At 40.6% G+C, this 21656-nt stretch overlaps 1 long non-coding RNA gene across 6 annotated transcripts in view; it reads right to left on the reverse strand.

Annotated features, from left to right (window-relative positions):
• Positions 1–21656, reverse strand: part of LOC148163786 (uncharacterized) — a 161840-nt gene that overhangs the window by 121328 nt on the left and 18856 nt on the right. For 2 of the 6 annotated variants that reach the window (XR_015768719.1, XR_015768720.1), the window contains exon 2: positions 10618–10690. This is a non-coding gene — a long non-coding RNA (uncharacterized LOC148163786). Of the gene's footprint in view, positions 1–865; positions 3067–10617; positions 10691–16992; positions 17268–17439; positions 17524–21656 lie in introns of those variants that run through there. The other 4 variants (XR_015768715.1, XR_015768721.1, XR_015768717.1 and 1 more) reach the window with 4 other exon arrangements.

The raw sequence follows: 21656 nt of genomic DNA on the forward strand, positions 1-21656 counted from the left end.
TTTGACCTCATGAGCTATCTTATGAAGTAAGATATGTAGATATCATTAAACCCATTTTACAGATGAGGAAACTGAGAATGGAATTTTTTTTAAGTTTTTTAACACAGGTTCAGTGATCCTCCCACCACTCCACAGGGCCTCTTTATAGAATTTAAATCACTTCTCAGAAAAGCTTAGTCACTTAGGAGAGACTCACTATGGGTGATTAATGAAAACAAAGATATCTGAGGATTAAGTTTGTAAGTGGACTCAAGAACTACCAAATGCTTTCTCAGCACACCTCACAGGCCTATTATGAAAACATCCAGCTGGCTGGGGCCTGGATCTAATTCTCCAGAGCAAGTTTCTCAGTCCACTGTTTGCTGTCCTTAACTGGGCATGAGTGCAGTCCATCCATGAGACGTGCCCATGGACATTTTCTTCCTGCCTCTGGTTTTGGAGGGCATGTTGTTGTGCATTCCCAAGGGTGGAGGGCAGACTTGGGAGGCCTGGGTCTTCAGTCACAATAATCCCAGTTACCAGAAACAGCTAAACCAAATTTATAACATATGTTTCCACAGCCTCAAATACCCACCATTTGTCCCATGACCTTCTGTCTTTAAACAAATGCCAAACAAGGAGATTCAATTATTCAGTCAGTCTAATAAGGAATCGGTTTATGCCGAAACTCAGTGCTAGGTTTATGTAATTTTACACTGTGGGTCACACTGAAAACTTTATGCTAGCTTGTAGCTGCAGTCAAGGAAGACTCCTACCTTTCTTTATAGTTAAATTAGTTTCCAGGCAGAACTGATCCTCAAAGGAGAAAGAGCCAATCATACCACATCAGTTTTTGGAATGAAAAACAACAGAGAAGTAGCATCCATTCATCCATGCAACAAATATTTACTGTGCTCTTTTGAAGGGGCAAGCACCATACATGGTATCGAGACTATAAAATGGACAAGAAACAGTCCTTGGTCTCAGGCTCAGGCTTTTGTGGGCAGATAGACACTGAACAGTCTGAATCATTTACAACATAATGTAATAAATATTATGATGAAAAGATTTATTAGGTGCAGTGGGAGCTTATGCTACGTCATTTTTGAATGTTGTCGGGAGATAATCACCTCAGTAATTAGGATGACCAACTCATCCCAGTTGGCGTGGGATTTTCCTGGTTTTACCACTGACCATCCTGTGTCCTGGGCAAAGTGGGATGGTTGGCTACCCTACCTGTGATCCTAAACCCCCCCCCAAAAAAGTTAATTTTACTCTCCTTGAAAAAGACCAAGCTTATTCTCAGGGGCACAAGGGATCAGAATGACCTCATCAGACTGAAGACTCAGTAGGTGATGGAAAAATTGATGTCTCCCATGGCTCTACCAGAGACAAATGAAAATCAGCCTGACGTGTTCATGGAGCTCCTGCGTGGTTTCCCTGGCCCTTGACTAGAGTCATCTGTTTAACCTGTATGAACAGTTGTCTGTTCATCTATAGAACTGCAATAGATATGGTATTAGTCAGGATAAGCCAGATTCTGCTGCTAAATCTTAGTGGTTTAGAAGCCCAAAAGTTTATTTGCATTGCCGTTCAGTTGGGGCTCTTCTTCTCATCATCTCACTCCAGAAGCCAGGTGAAATGGGGCAGCCCCATCTCAACCATTGTCTGTCCCCAGTTTAAAGGGAAAGAGAAACATTCTTCCTGCCTGAGAATACATTTTCTCACCATCCACTAGCCATGTCTAAACCCAATGCTTTTGGTTGATTTTAGGCTTTTTTGTTGTTGTTGCAACAACAACATACCCTGGCCTAGTCTGACCGATGGGGATACCCACTGGTGCAGCTGGGACACATGGAGGAAGTAAGGGTAGTGAAGAGTGTTTGGTACCCTCTTCAGGGTGCTGTGAATGCCCTTGAATGCGGTTTCCTCAGGATTACTCATATGAACTATACTGCTTAAAAACCAAAGTTAGTGCTGAGCTTAAGGGTAGGGTTAGGGTGCTGCTAAAGATCAGCATTCCTGGTTTGACCTTTTTCAAACTTGCAAGTTTCTCACAGAGAACACTTCTTCCACAGCCAGAGCCCGCAGCCGTGGTCCCACCCAGCTATTCTTCTGACAAATAACGAGCAGCTGGTCACAGGGCCAGAGAATACGGTTGGCACAGCAATTCCCCTCCCTGCCACTGAAAACACAACTGCGCTGCATCATTCTTATGTTTTAAAATGGGCTTTTTAAAGCCACTGGATCTTTTGGAACATATTTCTCATGAGTTTGATGACATTTTAACTCTATTCCCCTCCGTTTGCGTTTCATTGCAAGTTTCCTGTTCGTGCTAAAGATAGTCATAAACAAACTCTGTGGTCTGTATCTCAAAAAGGGAAACATATATAAAGTCCAATTATCATCGCTTTTCTCTAAGAATGGAAGGACTCTGCTTCCTAGAGGGTAACGTGCATTTGCAAATCGCCCTTTGACTGGCAGTAAATGGCACGTCTGAACCGAGGGCCTCTCCTTTTTAGAAATCATTCAAAAGAATCAGTTGGATAGCTGCAACATCTGATTATAAAGTGGGTAGCAAAAAGGGCTTTCAGCAGGAGTTTCAATGTGGCTGAACTTTTATATAACTGAAGTCATCCATGATGTTCTGATGAGCATGGGCATAACATACCACCTATGTAACTGGGACATCAAAAAGTTCTAACCTTTTAGTTAAGTGAAATGAAATGTTTCTCTTAGTCTGGTGGTTGAATGGGTCCTTTAAAAAAAAATTCATAAAAGTTTAATTCTGTTTAGGTGAGTCCCATTATGATCTTGCTTGGAAATGAGTTATCCTACAGCATGAGTTTTATAGTGACTGATTTCCTCTTTTGTTCAACAGAGCAGTTACTTAGCTGTGTTCCTATGCATGAAAGCACATTCTCTAGAGTTCAATTTATTTAGCTTCACTCCTGATGATACTGGGAATGAAATTTCAGCATGATCTCCTGAGGATCCATGGACAGGAAATTGTCCAATGGCGAAACTCCAGTGAGACAGCAAAAGACCAGCTTGCATCTGAAGTTGAAGATGTTGGATGGCCAGCACCTGGAAACAAGCATAAAGGAAATGGTTCCTGGGGATAGAGGGAGAGTCTCCCAGGCAACACTCAGCACAGGAAGTAATTACCTATCTTACCGAAGTCCCTAGACTTCCCTAGTCCCTATTAGGTCCCTCCTTTGTTCACGGGCAGACTCACAGGCAGTGGGAATGCTTGAGGAGACATGTTATGGATGGTATTCTCAACATGCACTCTGGGTACAGTGTGAGAGACTGCAGAACCACATGACCTGCATTGCACAAATCCATGCAGGCCTGAGCAGGAACAGATAAGGAATTAATATTTCCCCACATGGGAGCCTCAGATCCCTAAGTTTCCATTAAGGGACTTAGGGGAATCAGAAACTACAGACAAGATTCAAACAAAGTCTCATTCACTTACTTGTTGATTCCTTCACTGAGTGTTTATGATGTCCAGGTTGCTCTGCTAGGTTCTGGGAATCAATCAGCAAAATGAGACAGCCCTAGTCCCTGATAAAACAAAGTTCATGTTCTCCTGGAGTTGTCCAGGAGTATACAAGTACTTTCAAAATGATGTAATTAAAATTGTGGGAAGTGTTGCCAAAGAGAAGCGTCAGATGTTAGGAGAGCATATAATAGGGAACATTACCTGGTCTGAAGTTCAGGGAAGGCTGCTCAGGACATGTTGTAAAAATTTAGAGCCCCGAAAGGATGACTTTTAGGTAACTAGTCAAAGAGGTGGAGCAAGAACATTATAGACAGAAGGGGAAATGCAAAGGCCTTCAGGTGGAGAGGAGGATGGCATTCTCAAGGGACCGAGAGACAGTCAGGTGGTTGGAGCACAGATGCCAAGCAGGTGGGGAGAGAGCAAGGCTCTGAAGGCAGTCAAGGGCTTGGGGTCTGAGCTGGGAGATGGGACATGGTTGACCGTTAAATTTTATGGGTAACGTAAGTTGTATTGCTTGTAAACACATAATAAACAAATCGCATAATACAAAATGATATGAAAAACTCCTTGAAAGTTTCCTCTTACTCTCTACCCTCTGCCCCAACTCATAGTGGTTAAGAGTAACCACTATGAACAGTTTTGTGTGTGGATTTCCAAATCTATTGCTGTAAATATTTTAAAGGGAGGGTTGCTTTGCATTGTGCTTACATAAACTAAATTATACTATGCATATTATTGTGCAGTTTTTCATTTAGTAATATGACTTAGCCATCTTTCCGTACTTTCTACATTTAGATCTACCTCATTCTCTTATTTCACTATTCTTCTGTTAGCGGACCTTTTTTTCAAGATTCCAAGTAGTACTGCAGAAGACTTCCAGGAATATGGAATTCTAAGCCAGCACCAAAACCTCCGTCTCCCACTCTAAACAATAGAAATTCTCAACCAACAATGATCAAAATAATGTTTTAAATACATAGCTCAGCTCAAAATAGAGAGAGGAAAACCCACAGGTGCCACAAACGTGGAGGGAAAGCAAAGCCAGAATGGGGCTGTCAGTCTCGGTTAGAGGCCCAGGTGTCTAAGGCCTGTGGTTCCCATGCAGGCAGGAGTAGGAGATGAGAGCTCAGTCATGCAGGGGGGCATGAGTAAGAACTGAGCATCTGCAAGCAACTGGGATTGTCACATGGCCATCAAAAAAAGGATCAGAAACACATTGTCTACCAACCCAGAGGAGTCATGAATAAGCCTGCCGTAACCCAGAACCACTCTGGGAAGAAAAAATACCACCTTGTGAAGCTGAAACTTCAAGAGCCTGCACCACATGTAGGTTTGTAGGAACCCTAAGGTTAGAAATTAGTATAAATATCTCCACACAGAAAACTAGACAACGTTACTGAAAGAATCTAAAAAAGATCTAAATAAACAGAGGAGTGTATCACGGTCAAGAACGGGAAAACTCAATATTGAAAAGATACTAGTTTTCCTCAAAATGATCTGTAGACTCTGTACAATTCCAGTTCAAAATTCCAGTGGCTTTTTTTTTTAAGTGGAAATTAAAAAGCTGATTCTAAATTTATATGGAAAAGAAACAGGCCGGAAATAGCCAAAACAACTCTTGAAGAAGAACAAGATGGGAAGACTTACTCTACCAGGTATCAAGACTTAACATTAAGACAGTACAATATTGGCCTTATTTCCAGGTGGATTATAGATCTAAGTGTGAAAGATAAACAGCAAAACCTCTAGGATTTAACACAAAAACAGTATCTTTGTGAACTTGAGGAAGGAAAGAAGGAAGAAAAGAGCAAAAGAAAGAAGGAAGGAAAAAAGGGAGGGAGGGCAAGAGAGAGAGAGAGGAGAGACAAATATATGGGGTCATATGCAGCAAAAGCAAAGGCAAAACCAAAAGCAAAACATTTCTGCTGGGAGACATCCACAGCTCAGAAGACACATGACTCCAAAAACACAAAGTGAAAAAACAATACCCTGTAAAGCTCTTAGTAAAATTACAAATCACAACCAAAACAAATGCGCAATTGGAACTGCATTAAATGCATAGATTATCTTAAAGATAATTGGCATCTTTAGGATAATAGGTAATTTATTAAGTACTTACTATGTGCCTGGCACTGGGCTGAGTGTTCTAAACAGATCATTTTATTTAATCAGCTCATTTTATTAAACTCTCATCCTTGACACAGGAGTTAATATTATTACTCTCATTTTACAAAGAAGAAAGCGACACGTTGGGGGCACTTGGGTGATGTGATCGGTTGAGGCATCTGACTCTTGGTTTCACCTCGGCACATCATCTCCAGGTCACGGGATTAGCCCCACCTCAGGCTCTGCACTCAGCTGGGATTCTGCTTGAGATTCTCTCTCCCCCTGCCCCTCCCGCTCATGCTCTCGCTCTCTCTCAAATAAATAAATAAATCTTGAAAGAAGAAAGAAAGAAAGACGAAAGAAAGAAAGAAAGAGAGAGAGAGAGAGAGAGAGAGAGAGAAAGAAAGAAAGAAAGAAAGAAAGAAAGAAAGAAAAAGAAAGAAAGAAAGAAAGAAAGAAGAAAGAAAGAAAGAAAGAAAGAAAGAAAAAGAAAGAAAGAAAGAAAGAAAGAAAGAAAAAGAAAGAAAGAAAGAAGAAGAAAAAGAAAGAAAGAAAGAGAGAAAGAGAGAAAGAGAGAAAGAGAGAAAGAGAGAAAGAGAGAAAGAGAGAAAGAAAGAAAGAAAGAAAGAAAGAAAGAAAGAAAGAAAGAAAGAAAGAAAGAAAGAAAGAAAGAAAGAAAGAAAGAAGAAAGAAAGTCCACACCTTAGAGGAGTGAAGCAACTGTTCTGAGATGACCCAGGAAAGAATTGATCAGACCTCAGGCTCCTCACCACATGACACTGTGCAGAAACACGGACTGTGCTGCAGATTCAGGTGTTATTCTTCTATCTTTCAATAATAGTCCAGAAAGGTCCTTTTTAAAAGTATGAATTAACATATTTTATTGTTTGTTTCTAGGTGTTTTATAGTTTGTTTTTAATTCTAGTTAGTTGACATACAGTTCAATATTGGTTTCAAGAGTAGAGTTCAGTGGTTCATCATTTACATACAATACCCAGTGCTCATCACAAGTGCCCTCCTTAATACCCATCACCCATCTAGCCCATCCCCCCGTCCCTCCATCAACTCTCAATTTGCTCTCTATCATTAAGAGTCTCTCGTGAATTGTTTCCCTCTCTCTCTTTTCCTCCTCCCATATGTTCATCTGTTTTGTTTCTTAAATTCCACACATGAGTGAAATCATGACTTATTTCCCTTAGCATAATACACTCTAGCTCCATCCACGTTGTTGCAAATGGCAAGATTTCTTTCTTTTTAATGGCTGAGTAATATTGCATTGTGTGTGTGTGTGTGTGTGTGTGTGTGTGTGTGTACCACATCTTCTTTTTCCATTCATCAGTCAGTAGACATTCGTGCTTGTTCCATAATTTGGCTATTGTTGATAATGCTGCTATAAACATTGGGGTGCATGTGCCCCTTCAAATCAGCATTTTTGTATCCTTTGGGTAAATACCTAGTAGTGCAATTGCTGGGTCGTAGGATAGTTCTGTTTTTAACTTTTTGAAGAACCACCCTACTGTTTTCCAGAGTAGCTGCAGCAGTTTGCATTCCCACCAAAAGTGTTTTAGTTTTTGATGCTACTGTGAATGAGAGCCTTCTTTCTGTTACATTTTCTAAATGGTTACTGTTGGTGATTGGGAGATAGACTGATTTTTTTTTTTTAAATCTTGTATCTGACTACTAAGTGGTCTTACTAGTTTTCCAGTTGATTCTCTTGGATATTCCAGACTGTCAAAATGAGGTATGTAAATAATGACAGCTTCCTCTCTTTCTTTCTCCTGACTACCTATTTGCCACTTTTTGTTCATTTTTATGGCATAGGGAAAAGTTCATAATGTAATCCTGTGGTGGAGGGGAGTCCTTAATGCATTCCAGGCACCAGGAACTCTGTGTTTTGAGCGCAAGGTTATGAAACAGGTTGACCCAATCCAGAAATTAAGAGGAGTTTGACATGACTATAAGGTGGGGTGCAAATGAGGACAGCCAAAGACAATAACTTGAAAGGGAAGACAGAGGATCTTGTAGGATGACAAACCATTAAAAGACCTTCAGCAAGGACATGCGTGGCATGAAAAGCCTTATGTTTTAGAAAAGCCACCAAGTCCACAGTGTGGAGGACTGATTGAGGAAGCGAATACTGAAAAAGGGAAACAGGCAAGGAGACTATGACAATAATGCATGCAAGGGAGGGACCACTTGTGGGGTAATAGGAAAAGGGAGTGAATCTGCGAGAATTGAGTCCCTACTCATTCAGTCTCCTGCTAGTCCTGATCTTTTCTTGTTTTTTTTAAGATTCATTTATTTATTATAGAGAGAGCGCATGCCCAAATGGAGGGGAGGGGCAGACGGAGAAAAAGAATCTCAAGCAGGCTCCCCACTGAGCACAGAGCCCAACAACAACCCCCGAGACCATGACCTGAGCCACAACCAAGAGTCGGAGGCTTAACCGACTGAGCCACCCTGGTGCCCCAGCCTTCTAATTGTGATCTTGAAACAGTTACTCCATCTACCTAAGATTCAATTCTTCTAATCTGTAAAATTAGGATAATAGCTCTGGCCTGGCATGGTTGGGAAGGCTAAGCAAGATAATGTGCGTGACGTGCACTAAAAAATGGTAGCTCTTTATTGCAGGGCTACACAGGGGCAGTGAGAATGAAGCTGAGGTCACAGATTCAGAAAATGGTACCCATCAAAGTGCCATGCTAGAGCTGTCACTTCCTCTTCTGAGTTATCAGGAAAGATAAACTGTGATGTCTAAGTTATGGAGGAAGGTAAAGCTGGGTGGGACACCCTTTCTGCCATACCCCAAGTTCCACCTCTCTTGTGCTCTTTGCTTTCTCTTCCCCCTGCCCACACCCCACCTTTGAGATTGCTGTGGTGATTAGATTTGCATCGTGACACAGCTGGACTACATGACTCAAAAATTAGGGTGCCAACTCAACAACAACAACAACAAAACAACCCAATTAAAACATGGGCAAAGGACTTGAATAGACATTTCTCATTTCTCCAAAGGAAATATGCAGATAGCCTACAAGCACATGAAAAGATGCTGATCATTAGGGAAATGTAAATCAAACCACAATGAGGTACCACTTTGTATCCATTAGGAAGGCTATAATTTAAACAAAAAAAAAGGAAAATAACAAATGTTGGCAAAGATGTGGAGAAATTGAAACTGTTTTCATTGCTGGTGGGTATGTAAAATCGTTTAGCCAGTGTAAAAAATAGTTTGGTAGTTCCTTAAAAAATTAAACATAGAATTACCATATGACCCAGTAATTCTACTCCTAGGTGTATACTCAAAAGGATTGAAAACAGGTGTTCAAACAAGCACAGGTACACACATGATGTGGTCTGAATGTCTGAATGTCTGTGTCTCCCCAAAATCACATGTTGGAATCCTAATGCCCAACGTTATGATGTTAGAAGGTGGGGCCTTTGGAAAGTGGTTAAGTTATCAGGGTGGGGCCCTCATGAATGGGATTAGTGTTATAAAAGAGATCCACAAAGTTCCCTAGCCCCTTACACCATGTGAGGATACAAGAAGTCTTTGAGCCATAAAAGGGCTTTCACCCAACCATGCTGACACCCTGATCCCAGACTTCCAGCCTCCACAACCGAAAGCAATAAATTTCTGTATTTATAAGCCACCCAGTCTGTATTTTGTTTAGCAGTTCAAATGGACTATGACAACACAGATTCATAGAAGCCCTATTTACAAGAGCTAAAATGTTGAAATAGCCCAATGTCTATTAATGAAAAATGATAAACAAAATGTGGTATATGCATATAATAGAATATTACTCAGCCATAAAAAGAAATGAAGTGCTGATATGTACTACAACATTGAAAATGTTATGCTATGTGAAAGAAGCCAGACACAAAAGATTATATATTATATGATTCATTTTTAATAAATAACCAGAACAGGGAAATCCACAGTAGAGACCGAGGAAAGATTGGTAGTTATCAGAGACAGGGAGGAGGGAGAATGAGAGAAAATTACTTAATAGGTATGGGGTTCCCTTTTGGGGTGATGAAAATGTTATGGAACTGAATAGAGGTGACGGCTGCACAACATGGTGAATACAGCCACTGAAATGTTCACTTTGAAATGGCTAATTTCGTGTTAAGTTCACCTCAGTAACATAAATAAATGAAATACATATTTTCTAATTATTACAAAAGCCTCTTCACAGAAAGTGAATGTGATTGGCTGCTAGAGTTCATAGACCCTTGCCTCAAGTCAGTGAACAAAAGGTGGTTTGCATTAAATCTCGATGGTACCCGTTACAGAGTGTTAATGCCCAGGCATTCTCTCCTGTTTGACAACACGAGTAGCCCCAGGGAGAGCAGTGCCATCTCCTACTGATGTCTTACCCTTAACTAACTGCACTTGTCTTCCCACAGTCCCCCTGAACAATCCTAGCCTTGGGCTAGTTCCAGGGGCCTTTTGGGGGCAATTTTTCTCCCTTTGAGTTGCTGAATTTTCTTTGACTGTGATGTCTTTAAAAGTCCTCACATGGGGCACCTGGGTGACTCAGTTGGTTAAACGTCTGCCTTCGGCTCAGGTCATGATTTCAGGGTCCTGGGATCAAGCCCCACGTTGGGCTCTCTGCTCAGCAAGGGGTCTGCTTCTCCCTCTTACTCTCCCTCTGTGCTATTTCAAATAAATAAATCAAATCTTTAAAAAATATGAAATTATTGTGTCTTCTTATGTCTAGCCCATAAGCTCCATGAGGGCAGGAACCACGCTGCCTTGGTTCACCACTATACCTTGCCTATAGCACAACAAGGAAATTTAGGTGTTTAGATGCCCATCTAGGCAGACCTGGGTTTCCTGGTAGCTGAGCATCACACCACTCGAATAAAAATGTCAGATAAATTGGTTTTCAGTTTTAACATTTTAACTTTATCATTGTCCTGTGTGCATAAGAAGGGAGATTGACTACAAACTGGTTAATATTACTCTAATATTACCCTTCTCCTCCCCAGTCAAAATACCCCCTTGGCCCCCTTACCAGCCGAGAAAACACAGGCTCTTTCTCAACCTCTTCCACCTGCAGCTCTCCGATGCTGCTCCTTCATCACCACCTGAAGGTAAAAATGTTAGGATATTAATTCAACATGGTTTGAAAAGTGAACTAACATCTCACTTGTTTCTTTCCACTCAGAATTCAAATTGTTTAATTTGTTATATTAAAAAGAGACAAAGCATTAAACGCCCTCTCACTTCACTGTTTTTCTTTTATTCAAGTGACTCACTTTTGTCCAGTTACTGACTTCCCAGGAAATGTTGCCAGTACTCAAAGCTGCGATTGGACTAGTTTATTGCTCTACATCAACAAAGCCTTAATCTAGCTGTAAGGCTCAGAGAAAGACTCTACAGGTAATAATTACAGACAAGGGTTGTTCCAAAAGAAAAAGATGTTTTGACACTGTTAAGAATCACCATGTGTAGGTGCCTCCTGTGCCAAGCACAGTACGTGGGAAGAAGACCGATTTCCTAGTCAGTTTCAGGTTTGAATCTCAGCTCTGCCACTTACTGTATGAGCTTGAGCAAGGTATTAAACAGCTCTGAACATCAGCTTATTAACCTTAAAAAATGGAAATAACAGTTAATTCCTAGGGTTGTTATATGCATTAAATATGTTATGTATTTAAAGGTGACCGGGCACCTGGGTGTCTCAGTCGGTTAAGCATCTGCCTTCGGCTCAGGCCATGATCCCAGGGTTCTGGGATCGAGCCCCGCATCGGGCTCCCTGGTCTGTGGGGAGCCTGCTTCTCCCTCTCCTCCCTGCTTGTGCTCTCTCTCGCTATCTCTGTCTCTCTCAAATAAATAAACAAAATCTTAAAAAAAAATAAATAAAGGTGACCTGATACATATCGGACTCTCAATTAATAGCTATTATCATCATCATTCTATGCCAGCCCCATCTTATTGGGCTGAAATTTCATTTATCTCTTGTTTACGTCCATACACACACAAACACACAAGCATCTCCTCACCTGATTTTCAGGCTTATCTAATAATAAAACTGGCAAAATAGAAAAGCAAGACAAACTATAATGTACAACAGCCATGAAAACAATTTTTTTCCCAAAAACTCTTTATCTATATGAATTCTGTTAGGCCAGACAGGTCTGCAGTAATTTTACCCATATTTGCCAAATGTCACCCAATTTTTGATGCTGCTTTCCTTGTCACAATCCATAATTTCCAAAATATACACTTATGTTTCCATACATATGTAGATCCCAATGGGAAACTAAACCAGATGTAATAAAAAAAAAGAGTATTGAGGAATATATTTTTCAAATACTGTCTGATTCTTGGGAGGCTCAGAAATGATTTTCATAATAAAATGAATTTAAATCAGTTCAATAACTAGTTAGACAATGCCTCCAACCTTCAAGACACAGGAGAGATCCAAAGATAAATATACAGGCTGTGCCCTCAAGCAGCTTATAGTCTAGTAAAAACCTGATAATATCAGCCATGTGACAGATCTTATTATTCTAACAAATCCACTTCATCCCAACATGGCCTGTTCAGTGGATCTCACAGAAATAGTCCAGACAAAATCAGTTGGAAACAGTACAGGTAATTTTCTAGATTCTTTGGGCAGATAATCTTGTTTTATGGAATAACAAAACAAAATAAAGGTTTCTGAATTATCTCTGTGGCTGGCTCTGTTGTTTGTGTTCTCCAGGTAATAACTCAGTTATCCTTTTCTATGTAGATGGCACCATTATATATGAGACCACAGCAGAGAAGCTTTGGCAAGATTATTTGCACAAGGAGGTATTTACTTATTTGTACCAAACACTATGACATTTAAGCAACTTGAGGGAAATAAATTTTTAGGCCATGCTGGATATTCTGTGCTAAGAATTCTTATGTGGTGCACTAGGTAAATTCCATGTAAAATAATTTTCCTTAAGAAACAGAATGTTCGTGAAGACACCCTTGTTGATTTTTTTTCATTGAAAAAGGTTCATCCAAAATTTGACCTTACAAACAATACCAGCACACTATGAACCAGACACTTGCAAATCACTGTTGATCTCTGGTATGCTAAGCCCTCTGGGGAGGAGAAGGAATGGAACATCATTTCCTCTCCACCACTAGGTAACTATTAATAGTCCAGCATTGTAATGAAAACCCTCGTGACCTGGAAAAGTTAATGTGCCTTTCAGTGTCCTATTTATACCGAAGGAATAACTCAGGATCAAATCCAAGATGTATATGTTTTTATACACACACACACACACACACACACACACACACACACAGTTCATGGACTTATCCCATTCATTATGAAAGCCAGAAAGAATTACACAGTCTATATTTCTTTTGGTTCAAGAGTTACACAGTCTGTATTTCTTTCGATTCTCACATTACTCAGCCGATGATTCAGGACATTGCAAAACACTGAAGTTCTACCAGAAATGCCTTTAGGAAAATGACAGACCAAATTTTGGAGATAATTGCAATCGATTATGAATAAATAAATAAATAATGAAAAATAAAAAATCACAGCATTCCTCCCCCTAAAAACTTAATGAAATTCAAAGGTTATGTCAGAAAGTGAAACCAGTAGAATGGAAAATGTTGTCTGAAATAAATTTAAGGATCACTTATGCAGACATTGTTCAACGTATGATCTTTTGACTTTATAATGGTGCGAAAGCAATATGCATTTAGTAGGAACTGTACTTTAAATTTCGAATTTCGGTATTTTCCTGGGCAAGTGGTATGCGGTGCGACGCGGTCTCAGGATGGCTGGCTGCGCCGTCGTGAGGGGCAGCAACTCATACACTTGCGAGCTTTCTGTCCCCATACGACCATTCTGTGTTTCAGGACAGTATTTCATACATTACATGAGACATTCAACACTTTCTTACAAAATAGGCCTTGTGTGAGATGATTCTGCCCAACCGTAGGCTAATGTAAGTGTTCTGAGCACATTTAAAGCAGGCTAGGCTAAGCTGTGATGTGCAGTAGGTTAGATGTATTGAATGCTTTTTGGCTTAAGAGATTTTCGGCTGATGATGGGTTTATTGGGATGGAAGCCTGTCATAAGTCGAGGGAGATCTGTATATATTTACATTATTAAAATGATAAAGTAATTATTATTGGCCAGGTGCTTGGCTAGCTGCTTAGTGGGCTCTCCCATTTTATACTTAAAACATCCTATTGGATACAAACGATGATTATTCCCCTCTACCCATTTCCACACTTTACAGTTAAAGAAACTGAGGCTCAAGGAGGTTAAATAATTGGCCCAAGGTCACACCACTAGAACATGACAGAGCAGGCTCTCTACCCAGGTTTCTGACTCTGAGTCCACCTGTTTACCCACCACACCTATGACCTACTTCAAGCCCTTCCCCCAAACCTTTTCCTTAGATATTTATTTAAGAGAGGAAAATGTAGGCTACAAGGTAAGGGTTGCCCTGAATTATCTTAATAACTGTTGAAATCTTCACTTTTTTTAAACACATAGAGACAGATACTAAGAAATCTTTTCAGATTTGGGTTCAAATTCTGATTCAGCCACTTAGCAGATGGAATGACTGTGTTCACTTGCTGAACCTCCAAAACTCAGTTTTCCCCATTTGACAAAAGGAGCCGGTAAGACTCAATCAATAGGGTGGTTGCACCTAAAGTGAAATCATGTATCAGAAACCCCCAATTGTGGAGGGTATGTGCTATGGTGAGTGCTGTGAATTGTGCAAGACTGTTGAATCACAGATCAGTACTTCTGAAACAAATAATGCAATATATGTTAAGGAAAAAAAAAGAAGAAGAAGATAGAAGGAGGGGAAGAATGAAGGGGAGTAAGTCGGAGGGGGAGACGAACCATGAGAGACGATGGACTCTGAAAAACAAACTGAGGTTTCTAGAGGGGAGGGGGTTGGGGGGATGGGTTAGCCTGGTGATGGGTATTAAAGAGGGCACGTTCTGCGTGGAGCACTGGGTGTTATGCACAAACAATGAATCATGGAACACTACATCAAAAACTAATGATGTATGGTGATTAACATAACAATAAAAAATAAAAAAAAAAAGAAATCCCCAATTGTGGAACCTTGTAAACAGAAGTCACTCAATAAATATCAGACCCAACCCCTTGCCTTCCCCTGGGTTCTAGTTTTAAATACAGATGTAAATCAAGCATACATTAGATAACAGAATAAATCTTCTTTCATTCATTAACTCAGCCGTTCACCTCAGAATATTGTCGACCTTTCTTGAATCTCTCCAGTTAAGGAGATTTTACGATGACAACTTCCTAAAATTCTTTTTTTTTTTTTTTAATTCTATGTCTGGATGGCAATAGCCCCTTGAACATTTTTTTTCTGTTTGTTTGTACAAGTGCATAAATGTATCTGTATCTTAAACATAGTATCAGTTTAATTCCATAATTATCTATTAAGTGCCTCCTATGCCAAAAACCATCCCCAGGCCCCAGGACCTCATAGTTTATTGGGTAAACAAACACAAGCATACCTAGGTATGTGTGATAATGGTACCATAACAGAGGCATGTACCAAGTTCCATGGGAGCAATTAATTCTTTTCGAGGCGTTAGGGACTAGTTCACGGTGGAGGTGACATTTGAGTTCAGCCACAAAGAATGAGTCAGCTTCTCCAAGGCCGGAGGAACATCATCAGAGTCAAATTTCAAGGAGGGTATCTTGCGAAAACTATGACCACAAGAATGTCACATCAGAGAAAATACTCTTCTTTTGCTTAGGCCTCATGATTAGAGAAAAAAGAGTCGTGATGACTTTCAGGGTTAATATGCTAAAGTCATTTGATGGTGGTTTTACAAAGCAAATATGTGGTATTTAACTATCCCAAAGCCACCATTCTGTAGCACTTAGGATTCTGAACAACGTGAGTTTCTCCTTTGAGGGCTCATATATAATGAATGCATGTTACATTAAAGATTATTGAAGATTGTGAGCCTTCTTTTTTATGTGTAAGATTGGTAGCTTTTAAAATACTGATGCATTTGTGCAGGTTACTTGACTTGAATTTTATAGTAAACTCAGGAAAGAAAATGTCAAAGTTGAACAAATTTTAAATGTACTCTTTTAAAAAATAGTTCTTAAAATGGGTAATATTTTGAGATAAGTTAGTTTACACATCTCATCCTGGATCTCAAAGTACAAGTAGCTCAAGGGTACAAAACAGTAGGATTGAAATAGCAATGAAGACTTGTGGAAATGCCCCAAGACTTGTTTTTGTTTTATGTGTAACCAGGGTTTTCCTATTTTTTGCCTCTAATCATTCTTCCATATGACAACATATGAACATTTCCCATATCCTGACAAGTCTAGTCGCCATTCGCATGACACCTGCTACTCTCTTCCCCTTGCCTTCATCCTTTCACTGTTCACCATGTCCAGCAGGCATTGCCATCAGGAGATGGTACAGCTGATGCCGTGGAGCTGATGTCAGGACGACAAGGCAAATTTGGTGTTACACCGAACAATTGGGAAGAATGTCTCTCTTCCTCCCTTGACTTACGCTCTCAGAGAGACAGGACCAAGGCAGACATCCTTGGGCCCCAGAGACGGACAACATTATCATTATGGTGGCCCTTACAAGCTTTACTCACAACCTTCCCATCCCCCTTTCTACGGGACTCAGATGTCAGGCCCTGGGGCAAGAGACAAGCTGACTGACAGCCCCAAATCTCTCCCGTCTAACGATTAAAGCTGTGTTTCTGGGTCCAGCTTGTGCCTGGCTGTCTTGCCTGTCAGAACAAGTCCTCCCCAAAGAAGCCTTGGGACTATGTCATGGAGATGGCCCGGCATGCCATTTCCTGAGAAAAGCCAAATTAGTCTGACCTTCAGAGATCACCTAGTTTGGGATTATAGGACTCTTGAACTTATTCCTACTTGCTTCAGTTACTTGATGAAAATAGGTTAAGCCTCATAACAAACCTTGGAAGAAGCGAATGTCCATTTTTATTTGGTTAAAGATAAAAAGAAAGGAAGGAAGTGGGGACGGAGGGCATGAGGGGGTGGAGGGAAGGTCCTATCAAAGCTGTACCTTTCCCCGAGTGAATGTTCGGTAGAAATGTTCCATCTCTATAACCACTATGCCTAAACCACTCTTACAATTTCAAATATTTTGTCCATTTTCCTTAGAAAGAGTAACAGCTAGAATTGATATCACATTTTGTAAAGCCTTTCCATATATGTTCCTTCATTCAGTTTCGGAGTATTCTGTAAAAAAGATAGTATTGTGATCTCCATTTTCCAGAAGAGAAAATTAAGCAGTCCCTCATACCCAACCTCACCGCCCCCGCCCCACTACTAAACTTTACTAACTGTTCAAGCTACACGGAAAACAGCCTTTCCTCCAGGAAGACTTACCTGACATCCTTGGCATCTGTTCCAATACAGCAAAGTACCAGCTGACCAGAAGGAGCTTGGGATGGGCAGAGCCCACCAGACCCATCGCCTGAAGCCTTGAGTTATCCCATTCATTCCCCCCAAGGCCAAATGAGTAACAATATTTTCCATGTGTGTCAGGATGTGGGAAAGGCTAAGAGGCACGGCCATGGAGGCACAGCTAAGAGCATGGGTTCTGAAAACACTTAGTAGCTCGGGGACTTTGGGCAGTTATCTAACCCATCTGGGCGTTAGTTTCCTCATCTGGAAACCAGAGATGGCAACAGTGAACACGCAGAGCATGCTTACTACCATGGAGGTTATCTCATTCGCTCTTCACAGGAGAACAAGGTAAGCGAATCATAGAGAGAGGAGGCTGAGTCACAGGAAGGTGAGAGTCACACTGATAATCAAGTTGCTTGAACTTACCATGGACAGTGTAAGAGCAGTGATCCAAACCTACGCCCGTACCCGTAATCACTCCATGAACCTTCGCCACAGACTTGTTATAAGGACTAAATCTGACCATCTATGTGTAAATGATGTTGTTTTCTCAGAATCATAACTGAAAACCAAAACCACCCCACACTCCTGCTGTGCTCTGCAGGCTCCACTGAGAGGCACCACTGAGAGGCAACTGGGGTTCTCACCCACTGTCGTCCCCCACACACTACCTCACCACCCCAGTCAACAGAAAGGGACTCGTAGACCTGCCTCTATGCAAGCAGAGCCCATGAAAGAGATTTAGGGAGACAGATGCTGTGCCTGTACCACTGAGGGAGGGGATAGTCATTTCAAAGCCCTCTTTCCTTGAAAGATGGCCTCTGCACTTGACACCCCAAGAATTGACTGACTACACAGGGTGGTTGAAATTGGGAGTGACATCTTGCCATAACTGGCACTGCGTGGTGGGCAGAGAGGACCTCGTATCAAGGTTTTACACAACTGGGATGAAGGGGTCAGGGGGAGACAACGGCTAAATCCTGCACGGGGTCACCAGTGCTTGGGGAAATGGCACCAGAGCGAGTCCCTCCCCGATGGGGCGTGTTGAAGCCCCCTCATGCCCTCACCTATGAAATATGGAAACAGTGATGCATTCCCCATGGGCCTGTTATGAAGCCCACATGAAATGTGTGTGAGAGTCCTTCTGCAGAGCGGACCCACGGTTAATGTTAGCTCCCTTGCTACGCTCTTGCTACTCAGTGTGTAAAGCCTGGATAAATACTTTTGAGTGCGGGAAGAGAGGGCTAGCTTTTCATAATGTCAGATTCAATCTAAAAAGAAAAGTCTGTGTTTGCAAAGTTCTATCTCCGTGGATTACAAGGCAGATTCTGAAATTTATTAACCTTTTTAGTCATTTGTGAGCACCAGCAAGAGGACTTTTTTGAATAATCAAAAAACCTCCTCATTCTGGCAGCCAAATAAAAGGAGGCCAGGTGTTTGGGGTTAAAAATGCATTACCCCCACCACTGACTTTCTGGGGACGGTGTCAAGAATTTTCTCTTTCATAATACATACCATTTCTAAAGTAGAGAAAAAGGGGGGGGAAGTGAACAGAGGTGATAAGAGGACTTTAGGAACCATGGGGGTGGACAGAAAAATGAAGGGTGAAAGTGGCAGCCAAAAGACAGAGGAGAATCCTATTTTTAACCATTTATGGTCTTCTTCCCTCCGCTTAAAAATAGATCCTCTTCCTGCCCACAGTGAATTGAGTGGACAATATCTGGGGGTTCCATAACACCATTTGTGTATCTATTTGAAGGCATGGACACGGTGTATCTCTTGGACAAGTTTGGGTAGGCCTTTTAACACTAGATACACAGCCACCAAATTTCCTCTAGAAATGTTTCTAAGAAAAACACCCACATCCACACTATCATTTTTTAAAGTGATCCTTAGCACAGGGGCGCCTGGCTGGCTCAGTCGGTGGAGCATGCAACCCTTGATCTCGGGGTTGTGAGTTCAATCTCCACTTTGGGGGTGGAGATTACTTAAAAAGAAAATCTTGGGAAAAAATTATCCTTAGCACAAGGCTAAGACTACTTTCTTGAAGTAAAACTAAGATAATTTCTGGTTGCTAATAATACTAACCGCACACGTGTTGAGTGTGTGCTCTCTGTGCCAAGCACCATGCTAAGTGTTGACATTCATGGTACCCTTTTGGCAGATGGGGAAGTTTTGGCTCGGGAGGTTAGCAGACTGGATCTGGGCCACGGAGTTCATGTGTCTGGAATTAGTATTCAAACCCAGGTCTCATCCAAACCCGGACATTGTCACCTCTGCCATATTATCAGCTTTAGAAACCTGTAGTACCCAAGCTGAGGTCTGACACTGTGCGCCACAAGAAACACAGCCCATGGGAAAGGCAAGAACAGAGACACAGCGCTGGTTTCTATAGAAAGGAGGACTGTATTACAAGCTCTTCAGACTTGGTACACGAACAGGCTTGTGGTGTACCATGAGGCCATTTTGAGGCACAAGGATTACTTCAGAAAGCCTTCTGTAATTTCAGAGTTTAATGATATGAAATTAGACCTAGAATCCTCAAACAAACCCATTTCAAAACTACAATACTCCTGGCAATGAGCACTTCCATTAGATTTGAGACCATTACGTCTCCATCTCTGTGTGAGGGAAATAGATGCTTTTCCGTTAGAACAAATACAAAACATCATTTTCATCCGGTACAATTTCCTGAACCCCTTTCATCCAATTTCCCAAATTTTCAGATATTTGAAACTGAAATAAAGCTTTCCTCTTAGCCTGGTTTCTTGTTCACTTTAACTCTGCCACAAAATTATTCTTGGGTTTTATCACTGGCCTATTTCTTAGATAGGATTTGGGTTTCATTATTTCAACATGGGGTCAAAAATAGAAAAACATGTTCCAGAAACAGACTTATGTTATTTTCTCTATAATATAATCATTGCATCTTTATGCCATTTTGCTCAACTGTTGCATATTATATGAGAGATCCATAAACAATTACAAATCTACTACAAACAATAGTTTCTGGTACTTAGGTAATCAGAAATGTCTTAAAGATGACAAGGTATTTACAATAGATTGAGAGATGAAACAACCTAAACAGAAGGGAAATATTCCCCAATCTTATGTGAATGAAGATTGCATACATCACAATTAGGAGAAGTTTCATATTTTTTAAACACAATAAAATGTTTTTAGTCTTTGGGCCCATATTTTTAAAATCTTCCATTAAACATATTGTGTGTGTGTGTGTGTGTGTGTGTGTGTGTGTGTGTGTGTATACTACTTGTATGACATTCTCTAAAATGCCATTAGGGGACTGGGACAAATAATAAATCCATAGGTCACTAACTTCAAGAATCTTCCAGTCTCATAGGGGAGGTAAGAAATGTGTTTACAAGCTAAATATAAAGACAAATGTGATGAGAGCCAGAAAGTAAGATGCAAAGCATTGTGGGAGTTCAGAAGAAGGAGGGATTATGTCTATGTGAGGAGATCAGAAGATGGTAGGCCAACCCTTCTAGGATAATGAAATGCATGAGAAAATGTAATACCTGTTCAGGAAACAGTCCCCTTTGGAATTCAAAATGTCAGCGGGAAATACAGCAGGAATGTTAGCCTGAAATCAGATCAGGGAGAGCAAAAGCCAGACCCAAGGGTTTGGAGGTTAGTCAGTTGGAGAATATAGACTCACTTTACCTATTTTTGCCTATTTAAAATATCTCTCTTTTAGACAGCTTTATTGAAGTATAATTGACATATAATTAACTGTGCATGTTTAAAGCATATAATTCGGTAAGTTTTGACATGTGTGTACACCCATGAAACCATCACCAAGATCAAGACAATGAACATATCAATCACCCCCACGGATTTCTTTGTGCCCCTTCATAATCTCTCCCTCCTGCTCTATCCCCAGGCAACCGCTGATCTGCTTTCTGCCACTGTAGATTAATTGGCACTTTCAAGAATTTTGTATAAATGGAACTACACAGTATGGACTTTTCAGTCTGGCTTCTTTCACTCAACACAATTTTTTGAGATTCATCCATATTGTTGGGCGTATCAATAGTTTGTTCCTTTTTACTAATAAGTGATATTCCATTGTATGGATATGCCATAATTTGTTTACTCATTCACCATTTTGATGGACATTTACATTGTTTTTAGTTTGGGGCTATTACAAATAAAGCTACTTTCAATATTCATATACAAGTCTTTATATGGACATATGCCTTCATTTCTGTTGTGTTAATACCTAGCTGTGAAGTGACTGACTCACACAGTAGGTTTCTGTTGTGCTTTTTAAATAACTGTCAAGGTATTTGCCAAAATGGTTTATCACTTTGCATTCCTACCAGCATTATATGAGAATTTCAGTGTTCCATGTCAGAACGCTTGGCGTGGTCTCTGCTTTCTAATTTTGGACAGTCGAATAGGTGTATAGTAATACTTTATTATGGTTGTCATTTGCATTTCCCCAATGACTAATACTTTTCATGTTTTTATTTGCCACTTTTATAGCTTCTTTGATGAAGTGTCTGCTCAAATATTTTGCCCATTTTAAAATTATTATTATTATTGAGATTCCAGAGTTCTTTATACAATCTGAATATAAGCCCTTTATCAGATTCATGATTTACAGATATTTTCCCCAG

The sequence above is a fragment of the Eumetopias jubatus genome, unplaced genomic scaffold (assembly GCF_037043125.1).
Source record: "Eumetopias jubatus isolate StellerSeaLion01/CBP00866 unplaced genomic scaffold, mEumJub1_p1.0 scaffold_8, whole genome shotgun sequence".
Classification (NCBI taxonomy): Eukaryota; Metazoa; Chordata; class Mammalia; order Carnivora; family Otariidae; genus Eumetopias; species Eumetopias jubatus.